Source organism: Protopterus annectens, chromosome 5.part0 (assembly GCF_019279795.1).
Source record: "Protopterus annectens isolate FY-2018-M chromosome 5.part0, PAN1.0, whole genome shotgun sequence".
Lineage (NCBI taxonomy): Eukaryota > Metazoa > Chordata > Ceratodontiformes > Protopteridae > Protopterus > Protopterus annectens.
The window spans coordinates 1168552508-1168578332 of NC_056735.1; the positions used below are offsets into that span (position 1 = coordinate 1168552508).

General features: G+C 36.3%; 1 long non-coding RNA gene across 1 annotated transcript in view; it reads right to left on the reverse strand.

Moving 5' to 3' along the window:
• LOC122802067 overlaps nt 1–25825 on the reverse strand; it is a 173373-nt gene that overhangs the window by 47967 nt on the left and 99581 nt on the right. The window contains exon 2 of the long non-coding RNA XR_006364870.1: nt 13883–14887. This is a non-coding gene — a long non-coding RNA (uncharacterized LOC122802067). The remainder of the gene's footprint in view (nt 1–13882; nt 14888–25825) is intronic.

A 25825-nucleotide genomic window follows, 5' to 3' on the forward strand; every position in this document is an offset into this window, starting at 1 on the left:
TGCTTACTTTTCACTGTCAGCGTCAATTTGCATTTTACTTACTTTGCTTACTTGGATTTTCATTAGTGGTCATCTTGTTGCAGCATTTTAAGGAATGCTTGAATGACAGGCTTGAAATGTAACTGAGTCAATTTTTTTTTTCAAAGAAACTACTGTAATTCAGCGTTTAAGTGTGAGAAATATAACCCCTGTGATTAATAGGTGTTACTTAGGCTGAAATGGTTTGGGTGCTTCACAGATTTAAATATTGTAGCTAGAATTAAAGTCTTTGATGTTAATCTGCTTTCCCCAACTATAGAAGAAAAATGCACATTTGTAGCAATCACAGTGTAGAGAAAATGCAAAATCATATACTGACAGATAGGAAGAAGTTAGATTAACATATTTGCTTTCTTTCTTTGTGGCACTGAGTTTTATTACAGGGAAAGACATTTGCATCTGAAAACTAAACTTGAAAGTCCTGCCTTTGTTCAGACTCCAGACTACACTATTTATCTGATGTGTGATGCTGGCAATCTGTAACTGATAAGGCACATTTAAATGTCATTGTTTTCTTAACAGCTCTGTTATTGGGATAAGTGACCTAACTTAATTACTGCGCCACTCTTAGTAGCTGCTGTGATGTAACAGATGAGACAGATGCAGGAAAGAAAGGAAACATAATTAGTAAATTATGTTTTTTCTGTATGGGAAGTGTTTAGTCTTGAATTACAGGGAAGGAAAATACTATTTGGAAAGAAAAACTTGACTTTTGGGCAGAGTTCTGCTTTAACTACTTTGCTTCTGTTCATTTTTATTAGTGGCCATCTCTGTTGCAGCATTTTTAGGAAGGTTTGAATGACAGGTTTGAAAATGTAACTGAGTTAATTGTTCTTTTCAAAGTAACAACTGTAGTTTCAGTGTTCAAGTGTTTGATATCTGACTGTTGTAATTAACCAGTGTTACTTGGGCTGAGATGGTTTGTGTTGTGTTCACATTTTTAAATGTTGTAGTTAGAATTAAAGTCTTTGGTGTTAATCTTCTTTCCCCACTCACTGACTTATCTCAACAAAACACTGTATGAAATGCAAAAATGCTGTAACAAAACACCAGAAGAAACATACACTTTTACAGAAAATACAGTGTATAAAAATGCAAAATCAAATACTGACAGAAAGTAAGAAGAGTTAGATGAATATATTTTCTTCCTTTCTTTGTGGAACTGAGAATTTGATTAAAAGGAAACACATCTACATCTGAAAACTAAGCTTGAAAGCATTGCCTTTGTTCAGACTCCAGGTTACACTCTTTATCTGTAACCGATGAGGTGCATTTAAGTGTAAAGAGGCATTGTTTTCTTTAATGGCTTTGTAGTTAGGATAAGTGAGCTAATCTGATTATTCTGCCACTCTTAGTAGCCTTTGTGATGCAACAGATGAGACACATGCAAGAAAGAAACACAAACATAATTATTAAATTATGCTTTTTTTGTATGTGAAGTCTTTAATGTTGGATTATAAGGAAGGAAAATTACTTTTTGGAAATAAAAACTTGACTCTTGAGTGGAGTTCTCCTTTAAGGTGAGTACTTGATAGTGACCTGAAGTGCTAAGGATCAAAAGGCTGTCTACCATAGCTGGCAATTCATTCTAGGTCCCAGTCAGAGATAAATGTCAACAGAATCAGGGGAAAATCCAGAGAAAATCATGGGCAATCAGGGACACTTTTAAAATGTTTGTATTATTAACCTGAGGCATTGTCAGAATAAGAGAAGGTGAATTAATTTACATCTTTTGAAGTTAAAGAAGTTTACAACCCTCAATTATTGTTGTGACACCCATCCACTGGCCCAGTAATCAAAGAGCCTCAATCCTTAATACTAACACAAGTGATGGGTGTGTACATTGGGAGGATAACAAGTACACACCACAGTAAAGTACAATTTCTCTTAAGAGCACACAGAGATCACAGTCAGTCTGGGGCTGGTTTCTCCCTTTCCTCAATAAGACTCCCCACTGACACAGATACAGAGTGGAGCTCTTAGCCAGGGTTCCAAGCCAAGTCCTCCCAGCACTCCCTCTGTGCAACAAGTGCTTCATGTCCCTGCCCAAGTAGCTGACACACACTTTGAGATATGATTTATATACCAACACACAGGCACTCCTGGGGAAGGCTGGTACAGGTTCACTAGGTATGCCCATTCTGCCCAGGCTATAAGGTAGTAATCCACTGCCACCAGAACCCCTACTTATCAGCTACTATAAGGCCCTTCCCAAAAGGTGACCAATTTTGCTGTGTAACAATACTGTTATCCAATTAGTAAGTGTGACCAGAACTTTTAAGGCTATTGGAGTGGCTTAGTACAGTATCACTAAATACATGTATGTACTCTAGAGCTTAAATTATCTCTAGAAAAAACAGCTACATTTGAAAGGTTTCAAAATATTTAATAATAAATAATAAAAACACAAGACAAATCTTCTCAATTTAACACAGTGATAGTCAAGAGTTCAGACACAGGAATTTTAAAACAATACTGAAGAACAGTCTGACATAAATATAGAAAACAGCTAGTCTAATTTTACTATTTTCTATCTATTTCTAAGAGAAATACTAACATCTAAGATCCTACTTGCATACAGAGCAAGCAAGTGCTGGTGATGTTGTCAGTTCTGAAGACAAATGCAAAATGCTATCTCTTTCTCTCTGAGATCTCTTAAATTGCTAATACATCACTGCTGACTCATTTTAATTAGATCATTCTTGACACTTCTCTAGTTCCCAGGCTATCAGAAACTGTAAATTTACATTTCTTAGTAAGCTTGCACCTGGTTAGGAAGCCACAGCAATAAAAGACATTATACGTGTAAAATCTAGCAATTAACTCTGGTCTCAAAACAATAGAAAACATTCCTTCATCCAGACATCCTTTTTCCGAGCTTTGAGATCAAGCAGTCATAAAATGCTTTACTTTATCAGCTTTCTTCCAGCAGGGTGCACTGTGGTTACATTTTTGAAGTTCAGAACATATAACACAGTTTTTCTTAAATTTAGTTTTCTTACATTTGTAAAACAGCCTGTGGATTATATTAATATTTACAATGACATAGAATTATCTACAAAATTCTGTCTAGCTGGGCTGGCAGCCTTTCAGTTTTTCATAATTGTCACTATTTACTAAGTGTAATTCACCACCTTTCCTACAAAAGCCATTAATTTTAGGAGGGATTAAGAGAGACAGAGCTAAAATTTGAGTCAAAATCAGGGAGAGTTTTAAGGTATGCTTGGGGCTTAGAAATGAAAATGACTGATCACTGTATGTTAGTTTTGTTGGTCTTTGTGAACTATAGCCACATTAGTCCATAACCTAAGTGAGTAATGGATGACCTTTGTAGTAAACCTACAAGCTTACAAGCCAAAGATAGACTGCAAGTGAATTTTTCCGTCAGAGATACAAGGTCCATGGTTCAATCTTAACCTCCACTCAGTACCTGTGTGACATTATGCATGTTCTCCCCTTGTCTGCATGCTTTTTTATTTGTTTTTCCTGAGAAGGTATTTGAATTTGGTGATGATCTAATAAACCCTGTCTTGAAGTTTTTAAAAAATCAGTATCACATGAGTCTTTTCTCCTTGCTGTAATACATCCCTCAATAATACCACAGGACTTGAAAAGACTTACATTTGTATCAAAATATACTGTCAAACTGCTCGACTACAGTATACTCCATTTTATCCAGCATCTCTTTGACCGGTGAGCAAATTTCTGCCATAGCACTAGCAAAAGACAACAGAGAATAATAGCACTTCTGCCTCCGCTAGGCTAAACAATGACAAACATTTGGGTTTTAGACTTCATGTTCTTTAGAAGAATGCATACAAACACAAAATGTTGTTATTCTAGCTGATTTATAACCTATAAATGCTATTTTGTATGCTTCTTCTGATTAACCAGCCATTCATTTATCTAGCCTAAGGTCCATTCCCAGTGAGACCAGATAAGAGGGAGTTTACTGTACTGGAACAAAACACTACATCCCTAGTGTCAATATTTTAGACTGCAAAACTCTTACTTTTTCATCCTGAAAAGGACTTCAGGCAAGTGGCTACTTTGATCTCACCCTGATCAACTTCTCCAGCTGCCCATATGAGTTCCTAAACAAGAGATGATGGAACACATTTGACACCATTCATTTACACCTATATGTTACCTTTTTTCTCATGATCAGTGAAGGTTAACAGAAGACCACAGGTAACTGTCTCTTCTTCTTTTAATCTTCTTTTCATAAAGGCTGATTGTAGAGTGCACAACTCTTCTTTAAGAACAAATGAGGAAACACAAATCACAAAAGAGTCATGTTAGAGGACTAGAAAAACAGTTAAATGGGAGGTGATAGTGGTACTCACAAACTGATTCTGTAAGTACTCACCTGACAACAGGACAGTTGTGTGCCATGAGAAAATGGGAAATGTTTTGGAGAAATGACAGTAATAGTAAACATATTTTTTATAATTCAAAGAGCCATTTCTTATTCCCAGTGATGGCTCTCAAAACTATGGAGGAGCAGGCTAACCTGACAGTTAAAACTCCTTCTGACATTTGAAGCATGCCTGAGCTTAGAGAGAAGCTTTTTGAAATACAATAGAAAACATATAACCTAACAATCTGCAAAACATCCATAAAGGGAGCTAGTGAGCCCTGTACAGTTCTAAGCACCTTTCAGTATGCAGAACTGTGTGTCTCAAAAGGGAAATATGTATCACCACTACATTCTGAGTGTAGCTTTTTTAAAAGTCAGTAGGCCCTCTACCATCTAAATGTAATGTTTTGTCTAGTGTAATGACACTCCACAGCTTTTAGATAAATTTAGCCAAGCAACTCCCTTTGGAACACTTGTAGGCAGAAACTGAAATATTCATGTTCACATCTACAGGTCGTAGGTTATAATGTGCTATACCATGCACAGTGTGGTGCAAAACAGTAACAAAAATGTATAATTATGTATTTAACAGAAAGCTGCTCTAGGATACATTTACCTTTTATATACCCACATGTGTTCCAGCTATAGGCATTCCAACCCAGCAGATGGCGAAAACCTTTCACAAGGCCACCTTAAAATAATACTTAACATCAGAAAACAATACGAACTGAGGCTAATTGATACTGTTCTCACCACTAGCTGACATCAACTACAAAACTGTATTTTTTCTACAGAGGACGCACAACATAAGATATAAAGTATTTACATATTTAAAATGAATGAATAAGACAGCATTTGCTCCTTAAGAGCGAAAAACTACATACTGATCCAAATCAGCCATTATTAGATGAAGGTCAACAGACCCACATCATACTACATTCTTGGTGTGAAAAAATGCCACATCAATCCAAAGTAAAGAATTAGAAATTCAAAAATTATGCAAAGCGTTAGCATTTTGCAATCTTCAGTTTTCTCTAATGACTTGTCTTACAAAAGAGAGAAGGAAGCTCAGAAAACATTCACAGACTATGGCTACAAATGATAGCTAGTTACATAGGATACTTCTTCAGGCAATGCAGTACTACTAAAGCTGGTAATTCTTTTATTAACAAAAGTCAGTAAAGCACAAAGTTAATTCCATGAATAAATGGCACTCTCTTGCTAGCAGTTCTGGAAAAAAGTCTTGTTCAAGGAATGATGATAGTTTAATCATGGAATGATGATAGTTTAATCACTGTTTAGTATCAAAAAAGGCAAACATACGCATGTGTGCATACATGTGTGCACATGCTCCTGCGATATCTCTCACACACACACACACACACACACACACACACACACACACACACACACACACACACACACACACACACACACACACACATTCACACACACACTTACATCCATATGCACACGAGACATGAAAAAAGGGCATACAAGCACACATCCACACACATACACATTGAAAAACTAATACGCACATGCATGAATCAAAACAACAACTCGCAAAGAAGCACATACACAAACATATACATGAAAAAGGCAAACACACACATATACACATCAAAAAAGCAAATACACATGGACACGGACACACACATACACATAACTATCTAAAAGGAAAACACACACACACACACACACACACACACACACACACACACACACACACACACACACACACACACACTCACACACACACACAATAGGTAGACACATCAATAATGTACAACTGTGTGAATGCACAATACAGTAATGTGCCTAATTAATGTACTGTATTGTAATGTCTGCTAATGAAATGTATGGTATCATACAACGCACTGAATTTGTTCATTTTGTACTTCTGTCTCCTCTACAGTCACGCAACCTCCTATTTCTATGACTTGTATTATGATTGTATTGGAAGCTTTTTTGCCTGGGCCTCCATTGAAAAGGGGTTTTATGCTCATTTGGATTTTCCTGGTAAACAAATGCAACAAATACATTTTATATTGAAATATTTGGGTTTTGAGACTGGTTAGAACAGAATGTGCCACAATTGTTTAACAATACGGGGGACAGAATTACAAGTGACAATTGTAATACTGCCATTATAAATTTATATGCAGATGATATTTTTCTTAACCTGTATAGACATATACAGTGCCCTGAGAAGTTGCAGACTTGAAGATAAAGTTAGGAAGCTCACAGGTGCTAAGTACTGACTTTAATACCCAGTCAGCATATATCACGTATTGCCTATTAATTGGTATGACAAATTAATTTAGTACCAGGGTCAAGCTCTCATTTAATAACTCTATGGTAAATGTAAAATGTTTGAAAAAAATAAGGAATAAAATACAGTTGCATAATGATAGCTGTATGAAATGTTTGATTTTCCTTAGAGCAAAAGCTGGAGATAATAATAATAATAGAAAACAATAATTCCAAAAATTCTATATCCAGTAGTTTTTTTCATGATACAGAAACCCAAGAAACTTAACAGATTCTGGACGTGGCAGCTGTCAAAATATCTATGGCCCCCTTGTGGCCATGGATTAATCTAGAAGTTATGATAGAGAAAATGTTGGGGGAGGGGCTGCAGCTTCTCAACTTTAATAGGTACTTTATCCCTGTATGTACTAGTATTTTTTTCATAATTGGCTGCTCATAACTTTTATACCTCCTGGAAAGAAGGAGCTATAGAGATGCTTCAGTAACATCACCTTAACAAAAATAGGTCGAACTCTGAGGCTGAAGAGGGCTCACTACTGTACCCCCTCAGTTTTCCAGCTGCTGTTTGCTCTGTTCTGACATTGGACATATATGTTAGGAAATCCAAACTGTAGCAAAGAAGTAGTTAAATGAAATCGCAGATGAGCAGCAGAAACTGCCACCTGTAATATAGCTGTCTTTTTAAAATGGCGTAGTCTGTATTGTGGCCTTGTCTAAAGTGGCAAGAGAAACTGCAATCTTCTGTGAAAAGTGAAATTACAATTAGGGATTAGACATGAAGGCTAGTTTTGTTATAACAGTATTAAGATTTTTGTAGACAAACATGGTGCTGAAATAAGGCTGGAAGCAGAATACATAGGTAGGATGAGAACAAAAATACTAGCTCTTAGGATATGCTAATACAGGCCATCTATTCCAGTACGTATCTGCTGCCATGGTTATATATGAGGCTTAGTGATGAAGTTCAAGTCTTTTCTAAATCCTTTTGGATAAGGCTGGTAGGCAAAGACAGGGATCACTAGCTCATGGCACCTCCTTTATTTGCATCAACCCCTTACACACAAATTTTCAAATCAAGATTAACTAACTGATGGACCCTTCAGCAAGTGCCAGTCCATAAAGAACCAGCTATCTAAAGGTCACACATGTAACTGCCCCATACAACTGAACAAAATGAACCAAGCTTGTACAGGCATAGGTGGTTGTCGCTGGGTGGCAATAACAGCAAAACGGTGGAAGGCAGGTGATACTGGAGTTAGGATAGTTTTCAAACAGTGGGTGAGGCAATTAGTAAGGTACAGGAATTGAGTTTTGGCAAAGGAAACTAGGTGATAAATGGGACATCAAGGAGACAGGGAATGAGACAGCAGTACTGCTTTACTGGTGGGTTAAAGTTGGGAGAATATATAAATAAAACAAACGGATGTGATTTTGTATCAGTTTATTACATTATATGATACAATTGTGACCCTATTTTGCTGTATGAATGACAATGCAAGCAGTAAGTACAATCTGCAATGCAATTACATTTTACTACCTGTGTATTAGAAGAGAATGTGCATGCACCTGACTAAAGTTACTTATCCTCCCCACATTTCAGGTCTTTTATTCCATATCCTCCCATTACTTGTTTGGAAAAAAAACAGAAAAAAGTTACTCTTCTAAACTTTCATTCTGTATTTATACAATAATAGCAGTATTAAATTTCAAAAAAGTCCATGGTAGAACTCTTACTTTGGTGCTTACACATATTTACAGAAAAGCCTGTCTTTTTGAGCATTTTAGAATATTAATAGTATTACGCAAATCCAAATGACTTGTGTACTTTGTCATATGTGAACAGAACATCACATTCCTGTTCACTAAGAAAAGCCACTTGGGAAATGCAAAAAAAGTGTCCGGACTGAATGTTCTGTCCACCGCTGAGGTTATACACAATGTACAAATATTATGTTTGTAACACAATATCTTGCAGTCACTACCCTAAGCAAATGGGTGTGTGTTACACAAAGCATAAGCAGGAAATAAGACAGTAAGGAACTGAAACTCAAAACTACAGATGCAATATTCCTTACTGTGTTACTCAATGAAGTATTAAGCAGATGGATGTACAGAGCATACATGGTAAAAACATTTGCCTCTTGCTCTCACGTATGTACTTTCCAAAATGTATGCAGCAGACAAAATCTTGGCGTGTACCCATCAGCAGAGAGCTATGTTCTTCAGTTTAATCATTTGGGTCATCTCAATACTATTCCAGCAGTTTGCTTGATAATTTCCTGATGCACATTCAAGTCATCTTTGAAGGAATGCATCTAATGTTTTTGTTCTATAGCCACTGCTTTGCTGATTTGCCAAACCTGATGCAAGATGTTACAGTTTTTAGCAGACTCATGCATGTACGATAGTGCAACTACTCATCATATCCCCGACTAACGGATGCCTCTTAGAAGGATTGCATTTCAAAGGTTAAAGGTTTCTGGAGTTGTTTGTTTATTTATTGATTTGCTTGCTATGGCCCTTTTCAGCTATGATTTTGTCATAAAAATACAAAGATGAGCCACGTCATGTATCAATGACAAAGCATAGCATTAGAGGTTCTTAAACCATAACAAGTCACAATACTGTCTCCGTGGCAGAGAGGGATAAAGCTGTCATTATGACTCAGCAGCCGCTTGATTGCAGAGAAGTCACCCTGACAGGGTGAAACAAAGTAGCCAATGCCAACTTACCCATCCTATGGGCAGACAGGTAGCTTGATCTGCTGCAGTGAAGACATCCAGTGGAGGCTGGGTGATACTACCAGGGAGCATAAGGCAAAGAACCAGAGACAAGCATCTACCAAGCAGCTTGTTGCATGCCGATACGCATACAGAAGCAAAAAACACACTCCAGTACAGGTTTGCCAAAACCGGTTTTATGTGTTCACAATACATACATGCATTATTCTCATATTCCATTGAGTACTGGTGAGTGTTTTTGGATTATTTTTTGTGGTATGTCAAGGGGCAAAATAGAAAACTGATACAAATAAAACTAAAACTAGTGGGATTCCAGTAGTCTTAATCTAAAATCAAGTATACTGACATCTGAAAAAACCTACAATAAGTAAAAGCAGCTGCAATAATAAAAACTGTAAAATAACTGGAAAAATTGCAACAAGACAATGCTCCAAAAAGGGTAAAGCTCCCTAATATTTGAATTTGCCTTCCACACATTTAGACCGTCAGCTGCACAAACAGGGACAAAAGGAGGAGGAATCTCAGTCTACATTAGCTACAAGCATAACTCTACATTTGTTGTAGAATTACACTCTCAAGCAATCTTTTTTTGGTGTTATTATATCAGGAAATTAGCAGTGTCCTATACAGACACAAATACCCAGAAATTAAATTTTATCAATAAGAATTCCCTTAGAAGTGAAACCTGTAACTTAGTGTGGTTAAACAAAAACGTGTGGAGACAAGCATAGTGCAGCTAGTTTGCACATTAAACAGCACTACTATTAATGCATTGCCAAACCTCAGAGACCAACTAAGGAGTCCTCTGTATAATCCAGTCCACTATCTATAGTGGGTCTATATTACCTGAACGAAAAGCAGACTGAGCGAATCTTAGTTGAGCGACACATAAAGAGTGCAAACTGCTAATTTCGAACCCGTGAAACTTAACAAGTAAAACAGGTAAACTCTCACTAACTGTTTTATGCAGGGGGGCAAGCCCCCCTGCACCCCCCAACATGGGGGGCTGTGCCCCCACACACCCCTACTTAAATATACCAACTCCGAGATCACACTACATTGAAGTAAAGGGACGAATTCCCTATGGTGATCTCCATTAATTCTTGCGATATTAGCGGTTTTCGCTCTTTATGTGTCACTCAACTGAGATTCGCTCAGTCGGGTTTTCGTTCAGGTAATATAGACCCTCTATAGTAGCCCACAAAAATGCAGGTCCAGACAACATGGATATGCAATTCCCAAATGTCTCCATAGCCAATTTGGTAGATATGAGCATCCTGACAAAATGTAGCAATTGTCTCATGCTCACAGATAGCCATTTAATCTTTAAAGAAACACAGTATCCAAGAGATGCACATACACAATTTCACAGGAGGCAAAAATCTCTCATACAATCAAGGTTGTCAAGAACACACACACTAGATCCAACACACATAGTTACTACCACACACATACACCAAACTATGCTGAGACACTCAAAAGCAACAGTTACAAACCTCAAAGATCTCTTAAGCCTATAAACGAAAATGCCTGTCCTCAGATATCTCTAAAGCACACACCAAAAGCAACACCAAATACCACACATATGCCTGCACTCAGTGAAGCCCTAAGGAGCTAAGCTGATATGGCAAGCCAACACATTACCCAGAACCCTTGTCATACGTAACTCCACTGTATGACACACAGATGCCCACAAGGAGAAGATAATGCTTAGTTGCTTATCTGGAGCCAGGATCCGCCAAGTTACACATGCACTCAAGTCACTACACCACAACTACTAGTATGATTCTGTTATAGTCCATGTGGGCATTAATGACCTAAGATGTACCACCTTGGACTATATGAAGACAGATGCTGTTGATCTTTCTGAATATGTGTCTCAGGCAGCTATATGCCTTGTATAGAGCAGCATTCTACCTTCAACAAGGATGATGTCACAGTATGAACAAAAGATTATTGACTTCAATGATTGGCTTAGTTTTTGGTGTATTTTCGGGTACATTCAATATTTGTCAGCATGTGAGGACATAGTTAATAAACCACATTGCTTTGAAAGGCTAGTCTGCACCTGTCTCCCCCTAGTATACCAAATATTGGCTAAAACTTAATCCACCCCCCCAGAGCCTGTTTTAGGCAATGCCAAATTGACAAACCTGCAGACATATAAAATAACCCCCCCCCCCCAAAATAATGGTGTTACTGTTCAATGTTAGCCAACTAAACAAGAAACTCCACACCTACATGCTCTCCTGACTCTGGAGAATATAGACATTAATGCTGTTACCAAGACATGGTATAATTTCACTGAAAGTACTCCAGCAGTGTGAGGCTTCAGTGCCTTCCACACATTTAGACCGTCAGCTGCACAAACAGGGACAAAAGGAGGAGGAATCTCAGTCTACATTAGCTACAAGCATAACTCTACATTGGTTACACAGGATGAGGCCCTGGAATTTATCTACATTTAAATCACCATAGAATAGTCCTATACCGTATTCTAGCGAGTTATAGGTCACTCTCTATGTCCCTAGAATCCTATAGCTTGTACCTAGACCTTTTGGATACACTTACCTACCCATCTATAAACTGGGAAACATACACTGCCTTATACTTGTAGGCACAATGATTGCTGGACTTTATTAACTAAAATACCCTTGACCAGATGCGCACACCTACCACAGGTTCAAACATACCAGACCTGGTACTCACCAATATGGGAAAGGACCCCCCCCCCAAGTGTCACATCTCATTGGTGATGTTTCCTTCAAAATAAAAAACAACTTGGTAACCCCAGTAAACCCTATAACAGTTAGGAACTATTTCAAAGCAAACTACATCCTATTAAGTGGTAGTTTGTCAAAATTAAATGCCCCTCCCAACCCAGAGATCACAACAACCTATGCAGAATAGTTCACAGAGACTCTGTACAATCAGGTAAATGGCTGTATAGAGGCAGCTGTACCTACTAGAAGTAAGCGCAAAACAAACTTGAAATACAAACCACACTAGTGTAATCCTAACCTTAATAAGGTATATAACAAAAGGAAAAAAGTCATGGCTAAAATCAGGACTTGGCTAAGGCATTTGATACAATACCCCACTCGGGTGTAGTTGACAAACCTCACTGAACTGGGCAATAAACCCCTACTTAATTCACTGGATTACCAGCTGGCTGACAGACAGGGCCCAGAAAATCAGGACTGGTGATACCACCTCCACTAAAAGACATGTCACCAGCGGAGTACCTCAGGGATCCATGGTGGGAATGCTTCTATTTGGCATCGATTTCTCAGAGGTAAAGGCTAATGTCAAAGGCCTTTGGTTGACCAAATTTGCAGACGACTGCTAATTCTGAGCTATCACAGATTCACCCCATGACACAAACATCTTACAAGTGGGTCTAACATAGACAAATGGCTGGTGTCTCAGTCATGGACTAAAACGCAATGCCAAGAAATACATTATCATGTATGTGGGGAAAACTGCCAGTCAGGCTAATTACTCATCAATAAGACACCCCTGAGATTTGACCTATTAGTCAGGGATCTGGGAATATATGTAAATAATAATCTGGCCTTTGACCAACATGTGGTCAAGGTAGTAAGCAAATCATTCCATGTTGCCCACCTTAAAAGTAAGGGCATGGCATCCAGGTTCAAGGAAATGATAGTGCCAGTTTAGTCGGCCCTTATGAGACCTATCATTGAGTAGGATGCCCCCTTTGGCATGTACCTGACCAGACATATGCAACAGTTGGAACACCTGCAAAGGTTCCTTACCAACAGAATCCAGGGTATAAACACATTATCCTATATGGATCGCCTTAAAGCCCTATTTCTACATTCTTGTCTCCTGTAGGTTACTGAGAGGTGATCTATGTCTGGCATATAAGGCATCCTTTGATCCAGGTCTAATAGATCTTTTGTTCATCTGCAAAATGAAGAGCATTAGAACCACAAGCTCCAAGGATTAAAATTTTGCTTGTGATATAAATAAGACATGTTGGCAAGACGGATATATGTCTCAGATGATCCTCATGCTCTGGAACAGGCTCTCCATCCTTGTGAAGCAGAGTCAATCCTTAACCTTATTTAAAAATAGCCTTGACCAATTTATGGAAAATTGGAAATTGACCCCAGGTTTGGCCCCCACGTCTCTGATAGACAGAGGCAGAGAGTAATACACAAACTAACATACCCCCCCAAGACACACACATACACACAACCTCTAGAAACTTCCTAACATACCCCCTCCTAATAAATGCACATGATACATAGGGACACAATTGGATTGGATTGCACAGCTAGACTTATTAAGGCCATGGTGGTCATTAGCTCAATATACATCTATAAACCTATGAACTTAACATAGAAAAGGAAGAAAAATTGATGGCTTCTGACAGTGACACAAGGATATACAACAGAGTTCATACACAACAAGATACAGAAAGAATGAAATGGTGACTTACCAAGTTTGGAGGAATGGTCTGAAACATGGAAGCTTAAATTCAGTGAAAACATGGATCTGAAAATCTGTAACCTGTAGAAGGAGTACAAAAATTGAGGTAAAACAGTCACATCATCAACAATAGAAAAGACATGTGGAAGTTGTCATATCAGATGGCAGAAATATATACAAGCAGAGTATCAAATTAGCAAATAAGGCATGTGAATGCATATATGTAGTTCTTATTTGGTCTTCGGTTCACTCTGCATCGATGATGCAACAGGCCACAAGTTGACTCCGCTGTGTCCAGTCAGCTGCTGCTTCTTTAGTTTCCTCCCATGTGATATTCAGGTGACAGAGGTCTCTTGTTACAACTCATTTCCAGTTTTGTCAAGGTCTGCCTGATCTTCTGTTGTATCCAGCTAGTTTCCAGTTGAGGGATTGTATAGGACTCCTGCTAGTGTCCATGCAGTTAACATGTCCAAACCAATGTAGTCTTCTTTCCATAATGATATTTTCAAGTTTCCGTTGTTGTGTTCTTTCTCTAACACTCTTATTTTTTTACTTTGCCCTTCCATGGCATTCCCAAAATGCATCTTAACCGTTTATGATAAGTAGCCTCAAGTTTTCTCATGGCTGATGCTATGATTGGCCATAGCTCAGCGCCATATAAGAGTGTAGACAGCACCAGTGCTTGGTATATCATCATCTTTGTGGACAGTGCAATGTTTTTTGATCTCCAGATTTTGGATAATCTATTGAATGCTACACTTGCTTTTCCAGGTCTAACAAGCACTTCTTTCTTGCAATTACCTGTATGAGAGAGATGAAACTGCTCAGGTAGGAGAAGTTCTATGTCATGTCTAATACTGATCCTGCAGTTGTTATGTCTTTGCTGTCATTCCAGCACTTTGTATTTGTCAGGATTCATTTTGAGGCCTACTTTCCCATCCTGTTTCTTCACCAATGTGGTCATCGTCTGCATTCCACTCCATATATGTAGTTGCATTCGCATAAAGGGTGTCACCTGTAGGAAACAGAAAGCAATTAACCTCTGTAAAGACGCATGATAAAATCTCACCTGAAGCAGTTTTGGAGACTTAATATTTATCAGGATGTACACAGGACAGAGGCACTATAGAGTAGTGCAACAAAATCAGTGTTTGGACTACATGAGAAGATATATAAAGAAAAAGAAAAATAAAACTTTTAAGATATTTTCTGTGGCTGCATAGCAAGCTGGAACCCTGACTGAGACCTAAATAATGCAAGAATGATTAGTAGCTTGGTCACTAGAGGACTCAGGGAAGGTGGGTGGGAAAGAATGGCATTTTGTCAGCTCACCTACTCCAGGAGGGGGGAGGGACTTAAATCTGTGCTTAGGCACTCCTCCTAGTAAAGGGGGAGTGTCGAGTGATTGTAAGTCAGATTGCCATTTAGAACTTGGCATTAAATGGTAGGGCTTGAACTCACTGACATGATGTGCAAGGCTCCCTATTGAAATGCCAGCACTCGTAATGCCGAGTGCTGACACACTGAAAAAGAAAAGACAAAAACTGTAGAAGAAGAGTGACTATCTAACATCACTCTTCTCCTTTAAACTTCTTTTTGCAGACAGGCAAACCCCCTACACCCTCCGAACTTATGTATACCAACTCCAGTATCACCATACATCAGAGAAAATGGAAAATTCTGAGAAATGGCCATCTCATACTTCGTATATCCAAGTCCATGTTTTCGCTATTCACTCTTCATATTTCAGGACTCACTGAGGTGGGTCCCGATATTTCCACTGGTTATCTACGTGCAGTGATGTGCATGTGTGATGTCAGCAGTTCTGAACAGTTAGAACATTCAATTCCCCCACCCCACCCCCACCCCATGACAGCAAATATGACACTGCTGGAGACTCTGCTCTGCATTTTCATATCCCCTTCCTAAACTGCCTATGACCAAGGCAGTGTCAGCCCTGGAGGACAATACAAGGAGCAATAAGGTTAGGATTAATGGGAGCAGAGAGCGGCAGATTGTCAGCAGCAGATATGCAATGGGGGAAGAGCCAAAAAAATTTAAAAAGGAAAAAAACACAACAAAATCATACTATGTACAACAATGTTCAAAAAAGGGATATGACAAACATTTAACCAAAGAAATATGGAGTCTAAGTGGGTACACTCTTTCAAGAAATGGATATACAAGAACATAAGAATATGAATTGAAAATACAGGGTAGAGTAGAATATTATTGCCAAGCATTTTTGGTGTAGATTTCTAGGTAGTGCACCACAAGTAGGATCTGTTATTGCAAGAAGCTGAGTTGTGGCAAGCCCCACGACAGATCATTAATAAACAGGAAAAATAGCAGCTTCAGAATTGACCCTGTGGGGTATGTCTGTTTGATAGTTCTTGTCTGTGAACATCTACTGAATGAAATATTTAAAAGGTTTGTTTGAAGGTAGCTTTTGAACTACTGGAAGGTCTCAAAGGAGAATTTGCAGGTGTATGTTTTAGTCAGCCATCTTGAAAGCTCTGTAATGAGTTGGCAGACTTTAAAGATTCCTGGCAGACTACTCTGTCAGAGATACATTACTGAGTGAGCAATTTGGTGTAACAAAGAAATTATTTTTTTGAGCTATGATACAGAATTGGAATTGCCTAGATGTAGTAAGGCCTTGCTTTGTCTAATTATGCTAGCTGCCAAAAAACAATTACCAGAAAATGGAAATCAGTAGTGAATATTGTAACAGAGATAAAACAACTCTAATTGGGATCTTTAGAAAAGAGTAGGAGCAAATTACATAGAAAAAATGGGAATTGTGGGAACAATATATGCAGAGGAGAAACAAGGTTTAAATGAAGGCAAGATGTGAATCAGCTATGTAATGTCTGACTGACAATGACTGAATAGATTATAAGTGACACATAATATTTGCAACTAAATTATGTCAATATGGTTTGTGATATATAATATTTGCAACTAAAATTATGTCAATATGGTTTGTTTTCATTTATATAAATGTATGATTACCTGTGTCATATGTGATAATTTAATAAAGATGTTTCGTAGGTTCATAGGTTCATAGGTTGGTACTAGGCTATTGGCCCTAGGGCCTATACAAGCCTAGCCATAACAATTTCCTGGCTATTTCTTCTCACACTATTTACTTCTCTGGACCCCTGTCTAGCAGGGCAACTGACGTGATCCCCGGGGTGAATTTCTCTTTCTCCCATCCGATCGTCAATGTTCCTTTTGAAGAGGGCCAAAGAGATGCTATGTTTGACATGTATGGGCAGTTTATTCCAGAGTCTGGGGAGTCTCTGATCAGGAACCTATCCCTCTAGCATGTTTTGTTTATCGTGATGACAAGGTTTAGATCCCTGGAACGTGTGGCTCTGAGGGATTGGGATTTCTTTAAGTGTGGCATGTCCAATAGCTCTGGGTTTAACTTGGCCTTGTGTGTTAAGCAGAGATTGCCTCTGTGTAGACAACATGCAACAGAGTATAGCTGGAGTTTTTTAAGGCAGTCAGTGTATGGTATCTGCTTTAGGCCTGTTACTCTTTTAGTGATTTATTTCTGTGGCCTTTCCAGTTGTTGCAGATGTCTTGAGAGGTACATACCAAACGAGGCATTGTATTCTATAATGGGTCTAATGAGGGATGAGTACAGTGGGACAATGACCTCCTTTTTTCTGGATGAAAAGCCCTTAGTGATGAGGTGTGCCACATAGAAGGATTTCCTGACTGTTGTGGCGATGTGGTTATCAAAGGTGAGACCACTGTCTACCTGTGTCCCTAAGTCTCTTATCACACTTTTGTTGTTTAGTGTACTGCCACCTATGTGGTAATTCACGGGTACATGTTTTTTCCCAAAGGATGATAACTATACATTTCTTGGCATTGTGCTTGAGCCCATGGCTCTGGCACCAAGCATCTGTTTCTGTAAGGCCCTTTTGTAAAGTATCCACATCATTTGGGGATTCAATAATGGCTCCCAGTTTGCAGTCATCTGCGAACATTGTTAGCCAGAGTCCCTTAGTGTTGGCCTGTACTTCAGAGAAGTAGATTCCAAACAAGAGCGGTCCCAGGACTGAACCCTGAGGTACTCCATTTGTCACTTGTCTGGAGCTGGATTTGGAGTCGGCTAATTTTACAGTGTGTGTTCTGTTAGTAAGCCAGTTTGCAACCCATAGAGTGATGTAAGGATTAATGCCCAGCTTAGTAAGTCTATCTATGATTCCAGAGTGAGGGATGGTTTCAAAGGCCTTAGAAAGGTCCAGATAGGCTGTGTGGACCGCCTTACCCTTGTCTACGGCTCTGGAGACTGATTCAAAGAAATCAGTCAGGTTCAGGAGACAAGATCGGCCCTTCACAAACCCAAACTGGGTGGGGTCCAGTGTTTGAAGGTTGCCAATGTCTTTGTTTATCAGTTCCATGATAATACGTTCCATGGCCTTGCAGATCAGGCTCATCAGACTGATGGGGCAGTAGTTCCCGAGATCCAAGGTGTATCCCCCTTGTAAAGTGGGATAACTGTAGCTGTGTGCCACTCAGTGGGCATGAAGCTTTAGGTGAGGCTATGATTAAACATGACACTTAGGTGAGGTGCGAGTTCATTTTGTAGTTCATGTAGTATACAGCCAGGGATGTCATCTGGTCCCATGGATGCTGTATTCTTAGCTTTGGTGAGTGCATTTTTTACCTGTGTGGCCGTTATTACCGGAATTTGGCAATCTTCGAGTATTGAGATGGGCTGTTTAGGGGGTGAGAGGGGGGTGAAGGTGACACTGAATTGATCTGCCAGGATATTGGCAATATCCTTGAGATCAGTATATTTAATGCCATTCTGTTGTAGCTCAGATCAGATCTGAGCATTGCCATTTAGATTCTTGACATAGTTATAGAATGCCTTATGGTTGTCTTTGGAATCTTTGGCAATTTTATTTTTGGAACTAGCTTTGGAGGATTTTATGAGGGATCTCAGTTTCTTAATGAGGCTGGTAAGGGAGTTTTTTGCATCCAGGGATTTTTCTCTTTTCTGCAACAGTTTCTTCCTTTTGTTGTAAAGTTTTTTTATGGCAGGGGACCACCAGATTGGCTTCCTTTTTTTGGAGGAGAGCATCTTGTTTCTATTTGTGATGGCACGAATCATGAATGAGTGGATGTGCTCGTACAGTGTCTTAGTATAGGATTCAGCAGTTGAACTTTCAGTTCCCGTCTGCATGGGTGTCATGACGTTTGTCACTTCTTTTTTTTTTTCTCAAAAATTTTTTTATTAATTATATGAATAGCAAGACAATTAAAAGATTATACATAACAAGAAGGCATAAATGAACATATAACAATTCATCTAGTGATAACAACCTTCATGAGATTTTGATAAATTATTTAGAAATAAAACATACACCATATGTACACTATATACAAGTTAGGCAACCTGAGAAAAAAAAATAAATAAATAAAAAAAATTAAAAAAAAAAATATATAAAAAAAAAATTTTTAACATTAACTATTTAATATGTTTAGAACCTTTTCTAACACAACCTTTCTAATAGCTTTTTTTTTTGGACTCCCACCTAAGTATCTTTGAGCATCAATAAATTTAAAAGCCATTTTCTGGAAAGTAACCCATTTTAATTTAGAACGATCAATCCAATTTTGTATTATATAAAGTTTTAGTAATGAGCAAATAAAAATGATAACATGAATATCAACTTTTGAAAGATGAATCAATGGAATATGTAGAATAGCAAATTCCCACATCAACGTGGATTTTGATATCCCATTTTCTGCAGTCTGACTTTCAAAGATGTCCACAATCTGTGAGAAAAATGACAATACCATAGAATATGAAGGAGGTCTGCTTGGGGATGAGAACAGCATGAACACGAAGGGGACTTATTTGGGTTAAATTTGTTTAATTTGATTGGGGTAAAGTAGGCATCATTATTAATCATTAATTGTGTGTATGCTAATTTTTTAAAAGGGATAAATTCCTTAGTGTGTCTAATAGCCAGGACTTTCTGAGATTTTGACAATTGGGAATTATAATTCAACCAAACATTAGATAAAAGACAGTTGTGGTCCATCATTAAAGAATTAATTAATTTATATGAGTTTGAGAGCATTTTATCAGATGATGAAAGTATTTTGATAATCGTGTTAAGGTTTTTCAATTGTGAGTCTATGGGGACCAGACATACAAATTTGTTTTAATTATTGCTCTTAGTTGTGTAAGAATTGGTGAGTAATTCCAGTTTACTTTCAATAACTTACGCCAGTCAGATAAAGGCAAGTCAAGATATTTCAAAACATCTCCTACTTTTAGATTTTTAATTAAAGGATAGTTTGTTAAGTTCAAAAGTTTATTGTCCAATAATATATTTGGGTTTAGATGAATTGGCTGAACATGGTGCGAGATCTTTTCTAGTTTACACATTTTGAGTAAGGTTTGGAAATCTCTAATCTTTTGTTTAAATACTGTAGATATATTTTAATAAATAAACTATCCAGAGAGATAAAGGGAATAGCTTCAGGATTTAAATTATTAGAAATGACATAATTATACCATAATTTTATCCATAAAGAGTGATTTGGATAAGAAGTGTTATTGAATTTAGAGATAGTAAGAAGTTTATTGGATGAGACAATCAAATAATAGAGATAAAGATTAGGTAAACCCAAACCTCCCTTGTCCTTCGAAAATGCCAATCTAGAATAGGAAATTCTAACAGATTTAGGGAACCATATGAATTTTGCCAAAGCTTTATTTACAGACTCAAAAAAATTTTTTGAAATTATCTGATCAGATGATGAGAATTGGTAAAGAAATTTAGGCAGAATATTCATTTTAATAATGGCCACCCTTGAAAGAAATGAAAGGTTTAGATGCTTCCATCTGTCCATATCAGACAATATAGAGTTCCATAATTTATTAATATTATTTTGAAAGGAAGATTTATTATTGTGTTCTAAGTTGATTCCTAAATATTTTATATTCTAAGTAAACTGAAAATTATCGTCTGGAAACAAAAAAGATTTGTGTGCTAAATGATTTAAGGGAAAAATATGAGTTTTTGTAGAATTTAAAAGATAGTTGGAAACCAAAGAAAAATAATCAATAGAATTCATTATTTTTCTGTAATCAGATAATGGAGTTTGAAAGTAGATTACTAAATCATCCGCAAAAGCAGAGAAATGAATATTAGTATTAAGAATTCTAGGGATGTTATGAAAAGTATTTTGAGTAATAAACAATAGCAAAGGTTCTAAATAAATGTTGAAAAGAAAAGGGGACAATGGACAACCCTGTCTTGTTCCTTTAGTGATCTTTATCGAGCAGAAAATTGACCATTAATGTATAGTCTAGTAAACATATTCTTGTATAAAACTTTTAAAAAATTATAAAGAATAAGGGAATATTAAAACATAACATAGTTTGAAATAGAAAGTTCCAACATACTCTGTCAAAGGCATTTGATGCATCTATAATCAAAGCATATATAGGGTTTGGATTTTTCTTAATGAGATGAAGTATAGTCTCTAAAGATAGAGTATTATCCCAAGCATGTCTCTGAGACATAAAACCTGATTGATCTGACGAGATAATTGAGGGTAAAATCTGTTTCAATCTGTTAGCCAGAATAGATGACAGAATCTTAATATCCACGTTAATTAAAGAAATGGGTCTATAATTTACTGGGTCAGATTTATCTTTATTATTCTTAGAATTAGAATGGTTTTGGATGTGTTCCAATGAATATCTGAGATATCATTAACTCTTATATGATTGTAAACTTTAAATAGAAAGGGAAGAACTACCAATTTGAAAGTTTTGAAAAATTCTGGAGTAAAACCATCAGGTCCCGGAGATTTACCCAATTTAAGATTATCTATTGAATCCGAGATTTCTTGTACCGATATAGGGGTAGAAAGTAGTTTTGCTGATTATCATTAAGTTTAGGGAACTGCAAAGAGTCTAAAAAGAATTTTGAGTGATTATCTTTAACAGAATTAGAAGAACCTGAATATAACTCAGTGTAAAGAGAGGTGAAAAGTTGAATAATCTCTTCATCAGTATTATATAATCTGTTATTATAAGATAAAGATGTAATATTTGGATTTCTGAAGTTAACTTTAATAATTCTCGCTAACAATTTAGATGGAACCTGGGCCCACTCTGAATATGAAGCAAGTAGCTTTTGTTCAGCTAAGGAGAGGTTATTTTGGTGAAGCAGAATTAAATCTTTCTGACAATCAAAAATTTGTTTTTCTAAAGTAGCATCATAGTTCAGACTAAGATGATTTTCCAACGAAGAAATTCTTGATTTTAAGAATTCCTCTTTCTTAAAGTATTGTTTTTTGAAAAAAAGCAGCTTTACTAATAAATAAACCTCTTAATCTTGCTTTACATGCAGCCCATTGTATGTCATAAGGAATGTCTGATGATTCAAGACTATTCACCATTTCATCTAGGATTTCTGAAGCTTGTTTGCAAATATCTTCATTTGACAATAAGTTATTATTTAAGGTCCACTTATTAAACATAGTTTTATTTTTGATATTGGGTTTTATGTTCAATTTTAGTGAAATTCTTGAGTGATCCGAAAAGAATCTGGGTTCTGTAGTAAAGTCCACAATATATTTTGAAATATAATCTGAAATTAGAAAGAAGTCTAATCTGGACCATGAATGATAGCACTTAGAATAATAAGTATATATATCATTCTTGTTTATACTTTTAACAGTGCGGAGGGGATCTATTAAATTATATTCTGTCATCAAATCATTTATAGCCAGAGTAGATTGAAGATTATAGGTGACAGTGGAGTGGGAACGATCAATTACAGGGTTTATAACTGCATTCCAGTCACCACCCACTATAATATGATGATCCTTATAGGATGCAAGAATATTGTAAATTTTAAAATGAACAAATGTTGTGAATTACATGGGCCATATAGATTTAAAATTAATAAGGGTTTGTCCAAACCAACAATAGAAGCGGTAAATAAGCACCACCTCCCCTCATCATCAAATTTCTCATCAATAATATTCCCAATGAATTTTTGTTTAATGATTATAGCTACACCTCTGGAGTTAGATGAGTCACCTGAAGCTATAATCTTTTGATCCATTTTTTTAACTCTTTATTCCAATCAATACGTGAAATATGGGTCTCTTGAATAAAACAAATGTTAGCCTGTGATTTAAAGATCATATGAAATAATAGTGACTTTTTCGCTTTATCTTGAATGCCTCTAACATTCCAAGAATCTAAAATTATGTCAACAGGCATATTCTACAAGTATAATCATTATTGATGCTATAAAAGTGAACTCAAGGTGCAAATCCAACACAACATTAAAAAGAAGAAGAAAAAAAATAAAAGAAAAAACAGTCTTTAAGTATTCAAGCAAGTCATCAAATAACATTTGTTGAAAAAAAAAGAAAAAAGGTTTTTCGAGAACCATGAAATGTATAATAATACCCTTTATCCTAACCCTAGTGCCTACCCACCAATCCCCCTGTGATAAAGGAAGAGCAGAAGAACATAAAAACATTGTAATTATAGATAATAATAACCTCAAGTTAGAATACAAATTGCTCAAAGGAAGCCTAACATAACATAAAGTCCGAGTAATACTACTAAAAATATATACAAAATTAACTAATTTCAAGACGTCCAACATGCTTAATCCCTACTTCTAATACTAATCTAAAGCTCCTATCCTTAAATTGAAATTTATAGTGATTAAATGTATTTCCTCAAGTATTTCAAGAGAAAGAGAAACAAGTAAATAATAAATAAATCACACTCTGCTTAACTAGAACACTCTATCATAAGAAGTAATACAATTAAAACTGAAAGATATGTAAGATAACATATATAAGTATAACAAAACCAACTGGTAACATTATAATATAAGTAAATAAGCATAGCATTACTGAACTAAAGATAATAGTCATGCACTATCTACTGAACCTTCTTTAGTACTTTAGTGATAATTTCATTAATCAACATGACCATTAGTATGATAAAAGCACTAATACCTGTAGAATGAGTATTTAGTTATAGTTCAAATAAAGCAAAAAACAACTACCAAGCAACCATATCTCAAAATGAAAAACAATTCAGTCTGGAGATGCATCTATTAACTAGATAATAATAGTACAGGAACTATTCAAAATGAAATATTATAAGCTGTAAGGTTTTTAACACTAGTTAATATACATGAATAAAGTATAATTATATTATTAAATAGTAACTTAAACAGCATCATATATACTGGACTGAATGTACAACAATGTGCATACATATAATTTTAAATCTACTTTTTGAATATTTTACTAATGACTCTGTTAGGTTATGTAGCCATACTATTCTTCTAAGCTATAGATGTAACATAGCAAAACAGCATGAAAAGACAAGGCTTTTAAAGTAAACATTTTGAACATCTAATTAAAACAGAAACAAGCAAGCTAAATGCAGTAAATCTAAGGGCTTAAATATATACAGGTAGATTCAGCTAATCATATTAAAGATAGTTATTTCAAACCTTTCAAATAAGTAAAGGCTTTCTTAAACATAAACTACTAATCATAAATATCACATCCAGCCTCTGAGAAGAAAGAGAGCAGAGAATAGAAAGAACATGAAACTTTCATATGAACAGGTATACTTTGTAACATTTGTCAAATTAAACACTTCAGTATCATATAAAATATTGTATGAAAAAATATTCTGAATAGGAAAATATGTTCATTTCTTTACACATCCTTTAGAATTTTAATATATAAAACTAACCTGTTCATTTGTTTCCAGAAACATTTTCACTCTGCTTTATGAAAGTAGCAGCTTGCTTTGAAGTCATGCAGACACACTAAAAGTCACTGAATATATTATGTGACATGAATCTGTTTAAATTTAAAAGCAACCTTCATTTATGAAGAGAAAACACTTTAAATAATAGCCAGATCTATTAAAAGTTAGCTATTGAATACTTGTTGAAAACAAGCAGACTTGTGTATTTGAAACTGTCCTTCTTTCCTCACAAATGATGACATCATCATCCATCTCAGAGAGACTGTAGTGTGCGCATGTTCATGCAGAGCATCAGCTGGAACTCTGAGGGGAAGATTTTCTTGCTAGAATGTTGAGATGGAATGTTTTTCCCTCCAAAAATCATTTAGCTTACACAGAAGGCTGTAACTCAAAAGCTTCTAGTAAAATTAACATATTATCTATTTACACAGCAAGCATATGTGAGAGAAAGAGAAAAAAGTAAATACAGCAATTTAAATGCTTCTATTAATCCACACAAATCTAACAAGCATATATCCTGTCACTGCACACTGTCACACCAAATCCATCATGTGTAAATTACATGACAAGTTGTTAAGCTAATATAATTATGTCACACCAGAATTACAAATCATGTAACACAAATACTGTCAGAGTAAAGAAAAGAAAAGATCAAACCTTATTGTAGTTCTTTAACAGTAGAATATTAAGATACAGTGTCAGGAAGCTTTTTAAATGTTTTAAGAAAAATGTCTTTTGCATCTTTAGGATCTGAATATACAAATCTTTTGTCATTAGCTGTGAAAGACAAGGTATTAGGATAAGCCATTTGAAATCTAATCCCTCTTTTTATCAAGTCAGCACAATAGGGGCCTAGTTTTTGTCTATTTAATTTGATCTGTGCAGGAAGATCTTGGGAAAATGATAGTTTGTGAGACTTCCATATGAATTGTTTCTTTGTTTTAGCAGTTTCTAGGATCTGGAAAGTGTCTTGAAAGTTTAGTAACTTAGTATAAATTAACCTTGGTGTGGAAGAATCTTGCTTTGTACGCAGTGCTCTGTGTGCTCTCTCTACAATTATAGATTTTGAAGAAGCTTCACAATTTAACAGTGTTTCAAAGATATTTTTAGTCACAGATAACAAGTTTTTATTGTCATAAGATT